The 7,986-nt window shown below is 32.0% G+C and overlaps 1 pseudogene; it reads right to left on the reverse strand.

Annotated features, from left to right (window-relative positions):
• Positions 1-3,973: 3,973 nt before the first annotated feature.
• On the reverse strand, positions 3,974-7,149 carry LOC140920102 (uncharacterized; annotated as a pseudogene).
• Between the last annotated feature and the right edge of the window lie 837 nt (positions 7,150-7,986).

Raw genomic sequence — 7,986 nt, forward strand, 5'->3', positions numbered from 1 at the left:
CTTTTTGAGCTTCCTTAGCTTTGGAAGAAATGACCAAACAGGAAAACTACACTCAACAACAAATTTCCTATTTGACATCCTAAAACACTAGTCAACAAATAAAAGTAAAATTTATCAATTAAAGTTTATAAACACTCATTAGCAAAATTTATTTAATTTCTTTGAATTTGTATCATTTTCCTATTGTTATAGACTTATAACTAACTGCAAAGCGCCAATAAATAAAATCAACAAAGGAAAAACAAATTATTGTAGCAGATAAACCACATAGAGATGAATTATATTATTATATTGTTCAATACCTTTAAAGCCATAAGCCTCTTAAAAAAGTGTTGATATACAATAATGTTGTGCCATCAAGCATGTTCGAAATATATCTCTCACAAAAGCAAAAAATCTAAAAACTCAAATTTTGTCCATTTGCATGTGCCTTAGCATTTCCATTTTGTGCCAACACAATAATGTTTTATTGAGTTTGTAGAAGGCCAACATAGTCATTTCTAAAAAGATCTAAATGTGCATTTGAAATACGTATACCGGAAATACAATAAACACTTACAAATCGACGATGTGCATGATATTTTTATTTGGTTTCCATCCCAACGAACATAGGAAGACTATAGTATTCTTCCTAAGACAAATAACGAGCAATTGCCAATGACAACTACATTGTGCAAAAAGTTAAAAGTGTTAAGTACATTTATGTTTTAAACTTGTAATGGATAAATTATAATAAAATTTTACTTACTTGTTGAGATAAGGTAACAATAACACTATTTTTGATCCTACTGCAACTTATTTTGTATGTATTTTTGAACCCCAATAGAATCATATTCACTCTTAATGAAACATGGATCAATGAATCCATACACGCCACTCTTGCCCAAGTCAATACAAAGGCGACGCATATATCTAAGATATTAAAATAAATAAAAGTTAAAAGTGTTAAGTACATTTATGTTATAAACTTGTAATGGATAAATTATATAAAATTTTACTTACTTGTTGAGATAAGGTAACAAATAACACTCTTTTTGATCCTGCTGTAACTTATTTTGTATGTGTTTTTGAGCCCCAATAGAATCATATTCACTCTGAATGAAACATGGATCAATGAATCCATACATGCCACTTTTGCCCAAGTCAATACAAAGGCGATGCATATATCTAAGATATTAAAATAAATAAAAGTTAAAAGTGTTAAGTACATTTATGTTATAAACTTGTACTGGATAAATTATAATAAAATTTTACTTGTTGAGAGAAGGTAACAAATAACATTCTTTTTGATCCTGCTGCAACTTATTTTGTATGTGTTTTTGAGCCCCAATAAAATCATATTCACTCTGAATGAAACATGGATCAATGAATCCATACACGCCACTCTTGCCCAAGTCAATACAAAGGCGATGCATATATCTAAGATATTAAAATAAATAAATTAAAATAACTATTTGTTATAAATGAAATTAATTTTTTGACTAATTTTACAAATTAAATGTACTTATGTCAACTATATTTGTAAAATAGTGATGCATAGCTCTCGATTACCCATACACAACTCTACTATATCGGTTTGTTCAAGAACAAACACTTCACTTGTCTCATGTTTCAATTTTAGCTCTATAGACAATGATATACTCATCGACTTTAACAACAATTGTTGAATACAATCTAGTTGAGATTCAGATTCTTTGAGTGGAATGTCAACTTTCATAAATATGTCAACCTCCTAAATAAATAAAGATAAATTATTAGTCATTTAAAATATTTCAAGTGTAAATAGAAAATGACATATGTAATGAATACCTTATCAGAAACAAGCCGCAAAAGTATTTTTGGCCATTGAATAAAAGTATTTTAAGCATGACCAATTGTTGTCACCTCATCACTGGGTATAGGTACTTGAACATTTGCATCTAAAACCTTGGTAACCAACACCTTAACCATATCATTATCTAACAACCGATTGTGTAAGGTGGACTTTAACTTGTACGCATCAGCATATGTCACTACAGAATCATTATTATCAACATACAATTTACACTGTTTTGGAATATCATCATCCTTATCCTCTGGTATAGGTAGTTCAACAGAACAACTTTCCTTCATGAACAAATTTGGGTTTTGTTGTGATAGCTCCAACAACACTTTATTTTTAATCACATTAGTAAGCTCCTCTATTTGAAGTTGTTATCTCCATTATGATATTTCGAAATCCTGTATCAATAACAAGAATGTTAGGATATTTTCTTACTATCATTGGAGTTATCCTATATAGTGAAGCCAAGAAGCGGAGTAAACGAGACACTTGATATTCTCTTACTATCATTGTAACACTTGAAACCAAATTCAAAATAAAGGCTATATAGAACACGACATGCAACAAACACACACTACAAGATATAATTTATAAATACAAAGGTTCCATATTAAGAATTGAATTAGAAAATCATATAAATTAATATTTATTGTATTTATTCTACATGCTATTATAAATAGAGGAATGAAAAAATAACACCTGCTGGCATATTTTTTCCAAATGCAGCAAATCAAATTAACAATATGAATGCTCCAATTACCACGGATTCATGGTCAGTTGCAAAACCTTATGACTATGGAGCAGGGGAAATAACAACATCTGAACCATTTCAAACAGGGCTAGTTTATGAAACCACCACCGTTGATTACTTGAACTACTTGTGTTACCTTGGATTCAATATAAACACAATTAAGGTTATCTAATCAATATATATCATTCATTTAGCTCATATCTAATCAATGTAGTATTAGTTACTCACACTTAAATTCCAACAACCAATCATTTACAAGAACAAAATCACCAATGACTATTAGTTTAAATCAATAACTGATTACACAATTACTTACAAATTTTTCTGCAATGACACGAGCATCTTCTAATGAGTAATCTCCTGATGGCTTTTGTCGGTCTCTCTTCCACTTTTCATGGCGTGATGGTGGATATGGAGGTGCAACTATTGAATTTCCAGATGATTTTTGTCTTTGTTTTATTTTTTCATTCATCAATCTTTAAGTAAGCAACTCATATCCCCCACGAGACATTAGGTGAGGGTATTTATTATGAGACTGAATCATTTGTGCCTTTTTTTCGTTTCTCCTATTATAAGTAATACACCAATTAAATGTATATACTAGAAATAAATTATTAAGAGAAGCTAAAATATAAATCTAGCTAATCACAAAGGAAAGATCATGTCGCTTCTGAACAAACGCCTTCCATATTTCCTTATAAAGATAAGTAAATGCCTAAAGAGGAGACTTGTGACTCCAATCCCCACCATTTAAATATCTAGATGCTAGACTAGTTTTAAATGCCCTCCAACGTTCACCAGCATATGAAATCCATTTCTTTTTCAAAACTTCAGAATCAGGAACATCCTATTTCACCTACATCACAAAACAAATGGAGGAGTTAGTGTATGACATTAAAATATATTTACAAAATCATATATATACTAAAATATTCACAAAACTACAAATACCTTAATAGCTTCCCATATCTGATTTTTCAAGTCGCTATCTACGTTGTCCCAATTATCCACCAAAATGCTGACAAAGCTTCGAGCAAGGGAAGCAACATGAACCTTAAAGTTTTTCATATTTATCCATGAAGGTAATTCAGTCAATGAATCTAAATCAATCGATAACTTCTTATCTATCATATATTTACGTTTCAACTTTGTCATATGTGTACCACGCCTACCCTTTCTTTGTGTAGACTGAGTACCCTCCACACTTTGCGAATGAGCTGACGAATTATTCATGTGTCCTTTTTAAAAAAGAATAATAATGGTCAGTACTATTTCAAAATAATTGTAGGCAATCATGTCATATATGGGTAAAAACTATAAACCATCAAAGGAAGTATTATTGATAATGTGAAATTTATTAACATAAATTATCATTATTACCATTTCATTTCTTACGAATCTTATGTTTGAATATTCTCCCATATCCCTTTTTGATGATCATCACTAGTGGCATACTCATCGTCCACTGTAGTTTCTTCAATGAAGGTAAATATTTGTTGTGAGAATGGAGGAGTCTCAGAAATATCTAGCGTTGAATCTAGACTTTCATTTAGTCCATGAAAACTTTTACCTTGGAGAACCACTAGCCACTTTTTATTAGAAGGATTACTAACATAAAACACTTGTTTTGCTTGGGATGCCATAATAAAAGGCTCATCCTTATACGCTACCTTTTCATGGTCCACCAATGTAAAACCAAATTCATCAATTTTAACACCACTATTGATGTCAATCCATTTACATTTGAAAACAAGCACTTTAAATTTATTGAAATCGACATCCCAAATCTCTTCAATGGTCCCAAAGTAATGTATAGATGTTGTAACAAGGTTTTTATCTTTTGAACTAGAGAAATGCATAGACTCAGCTACAACCATAACCCCACTATTTTGCATGGTACTATTGCCATCCTGACTTTTTGTGTAGAATATAAAATTATTGATATCGTAGTCAGTCCAAGGTATGACATCAAAGTGAGGCCCATTTGCTAGCCATTTTAATGTATCAGAAGTTGTATTGTTGGTTAATATGGTTTCTTTAAACCACTTTAAGAAAGTCTTGTTATGCTCATTCAGCAACCATTTTTCATTCATTCTAGGATATTTTTCCTTCACAATGCTTTTATGAGTAGAAAGGCAAGGTTGAACCTCATCAATGTTATTCAATATATACAAATGTGCTTGAAGTACTTCCTCTCGTCTCATGCTGTTAAGTTTTAAGCCTCATATACCGTTACCCACACATATTCCCTCATGACGAGATCTAGGAATTCCTATGTCTTTTGCTTTCGACATATAGTTTGAAAAAAATTCAATAGCTTATTCTGTTATGTACCTTTCAACAATAGATGCTTCAGGACGGTGTGGATTTTTCACATATCCTTTTAAAATCTTCATGTAACGCTCGAATGGATACATCCGCCTCAAATAAACATAACCACATAATTTAATCTCCCTAACTAAATGAACAATTAAATGAACTATGATGTCAAAAAAAGATGGAGGAAAATACATCTCTTGTTGGCACAAGATAATAACAGCTTCATTTTCCAACTCCTTTAATTTTTGAGGATCAATGACTTTGCTACAAATAGCGTTGAAGAATAAATACAACCAAGTTAAGACCTCTCTTACTTTTTTAGGCAATATGCCACGTAAAGCCACTAGTAGTAGTTGTTGCATCAAAACGTAGCAATCTTGAGACTTTAAACCAACTAATTTCAAATCTTTCATTTAGACAAGACTCTTGACATTTGAGGAGTAGCCATGTGGCACTTTTATTCCCTGTAAACACTCACAAAAGCATATATTCTCCTTTTTTGATATTGTATGACAAGCAAGAGACAAATATGTTCGTTTACCTGCTGATTGTGGAGCTAACTGTTGTCGTATACCCATCTCAACCATATCTAGACGTTAATTTAAGCCATCCTTTTTTTCTCTGAATGTTGAGAAGTGTTCCAATTACACTATCACACACATTTTTCTCCACATGCATCACATCAAAATAATGTCTTACATCTAGACTGGACCAATAAGGAAGATCAAAGAACACATACTTCTTCTTCCGTATATTTTTCTCAGATGTCTGTTTTTGGTCCTTTCCAAAGATAACATTGATATCCTTAACTCGTTGATAAACTTGCTCCCCAATTAAGGCTTTTTGGTAAATTCCATGCTCTTTGTCCATTAAACGATTTTCTCAACTTACGGTATGGATTATTAGACTTGAGAAATTTTCGATGCCCAATGTACACTGTTTTTTTTTCCATGTTTCAATTGTTGGTAGCATGTTCCTTCTTCACATATAGGACATGCTTTATGTCCTTTAACACTATAGCCACACAAGTTTCCATATGCAGGAAAGTCATTGATGGTGCAAAATAGGATTGCACGCATCTTAAAATATTGAAGGGAATACCCATCAAACACATCAACACCTTCCCAAAGCATTCTCAAATCTTCAATAAATGGACTAAGATAAACATCTATGTCATTTTCAGGTTGTTTTGGACTTGAAATAATCATAGATAACATAATGTATTTTACGCTTCATGCAAATCCAAGGAGGTATGTTGTAGATAACTAGTAGAACGGGCCATGAACTATGGTTACTACTTAAGTTTCCATATGGATTCATTCCATCTGTAGCAAGTTCAAGCCTAAGGTTCCTTGGCTCATTTCCGAACTTTGGGTACAAATCATCAATTTTCTTCCATTGCAAAGAATCAACTGGGTGACGGAGTTGTCCATCATGCTTCCTCTTATCGGTATGCCATCTTACATTCTTTGCATCATTTATATTAGCAAACAAACATTTGAACCTTAGAACTATTGGAAGATACCATAACACCTTCACATGAGGCCTCTTTGAGCTTTCGTCATAAATGGAATCACCATCCTTCATTTTGTAACGTGATAGTCCACACCTAGGACATTTATTTAACTCTTCAAACTCGTTTCTATACAATAAACAGTCATTAGGGCATGCATGTATTTTCCTATACTCCATGCCCATTGGACACAGTATCTTCTTTGCCTCATAGTTACGATTTGACAATGTGTTACCTTCTGGGAGCACTTCTTTCAACAATTCAAGTAATTCAGTGAAGCTTTTATCTGTCCATCAATTTCTTGCCTTCAAGTCGAACAATCTCAATACCGCAGACAACCGTGTGAAGTTAGTTCATCCCGGATACAAAGTCTCTTCTTTGTCACTGCACAAATTATCATATACATGTGCACGATTAAATGACTCTTGTCCAACATCACGTATCATGTCTTCTAGTTGATCGCTCATATCTATATTAACTTCTTCTCTTTCTGAGGTATTTGACATGTTTAATGAACCACCATGCCATATCCATCTAATATAATTCAGGTCAATCCTAGAAAAAATAAGATGACTTTGTATTTCCTCAAAATGTAATGTATTTTCATTCAAACAAATAACACAAGGACAATAAAATCTTCCTTCACCTTCAGGAAGTTTTTTTAAAAGCAAATTGTGAAAGCTCCTCAACTCATTTTTCATACTCTTCACTCAAACGATTAACATTCATCCAATTGCGATCCATAACTACTTTTGAAAAAATATACAATGGTAAAATGATCTTAATCACATTTTAAGAATCATATTTCTACATAAAAAGTTAATTTGACAATGCTTTCTAACATCTATGTCAAAAGAATTTGACATAGATTTCTTATCTCATATAATATATCCTCAAGGTGACAATGCTCAAACTCAAATCCTATCCTTTATATAAATAATTATACATAATGATGGCTATATTTTTTAACTATTTAACCCTTGGTAGCTAGAGTTTTTCACTTTGTCATACTTACTGCTAGGGAATCAGGGTCTACTACAAAACCTACTCTTTCTGTCACCTAGATTCTCGCTACATTATCTACTCATAATTTCTACCCTCTATATAACTTCCTAAAACCATCATAATATATTAGCAAATAGCACAACAAGAAACATTATCCAATAAAAGAAGCCATCAAAAACATGAATCAAAAGGTAGCATCGGAGGTTAATAACTTCATTACAGAACCAGAACTTTAAATGCAGCTGTTATCATTTTCATGGTTTGGATTACTGTTTTAATGTTTGTGAAAATGACATACAAATTCAAGAGAGCATTTTAAATCATGTCGGCTATGTTTTTGGAAATGTTTTGGCCTGAAGGAAGTCCAACAACTTTGTGAAAGTAAAGGGAACAAATCAAAGACATTAGGTGCAAAACAATGTATTGTGCTTAGATCATTAAGATTTCAAATTGAGGGAACAAATCAAACATACAAGAATTACAAACCACAACATAGCAACTTCACAGGTCAAGATTGTCACCATATCAATTACAAAACAAAAATTGGCAAATCAATTAATAGTGACAGATAATTCC

This window comes from Cicer arietinum, chromosome 4, assembly GCF_000331145.2.
Source record: "Cicer arietinum cultivar CDC Frontier isolate Library 1 chromosome 4, Cicar.CDCFrontier_v2.0, whole genome shotgun sequence".
Lineage (NCBI taxonomy): Eukaryota > Viridiplantae > Streptophyta > Magnoliopsida > Fabales > Fabaceae > Cicer > Cicer arietinum.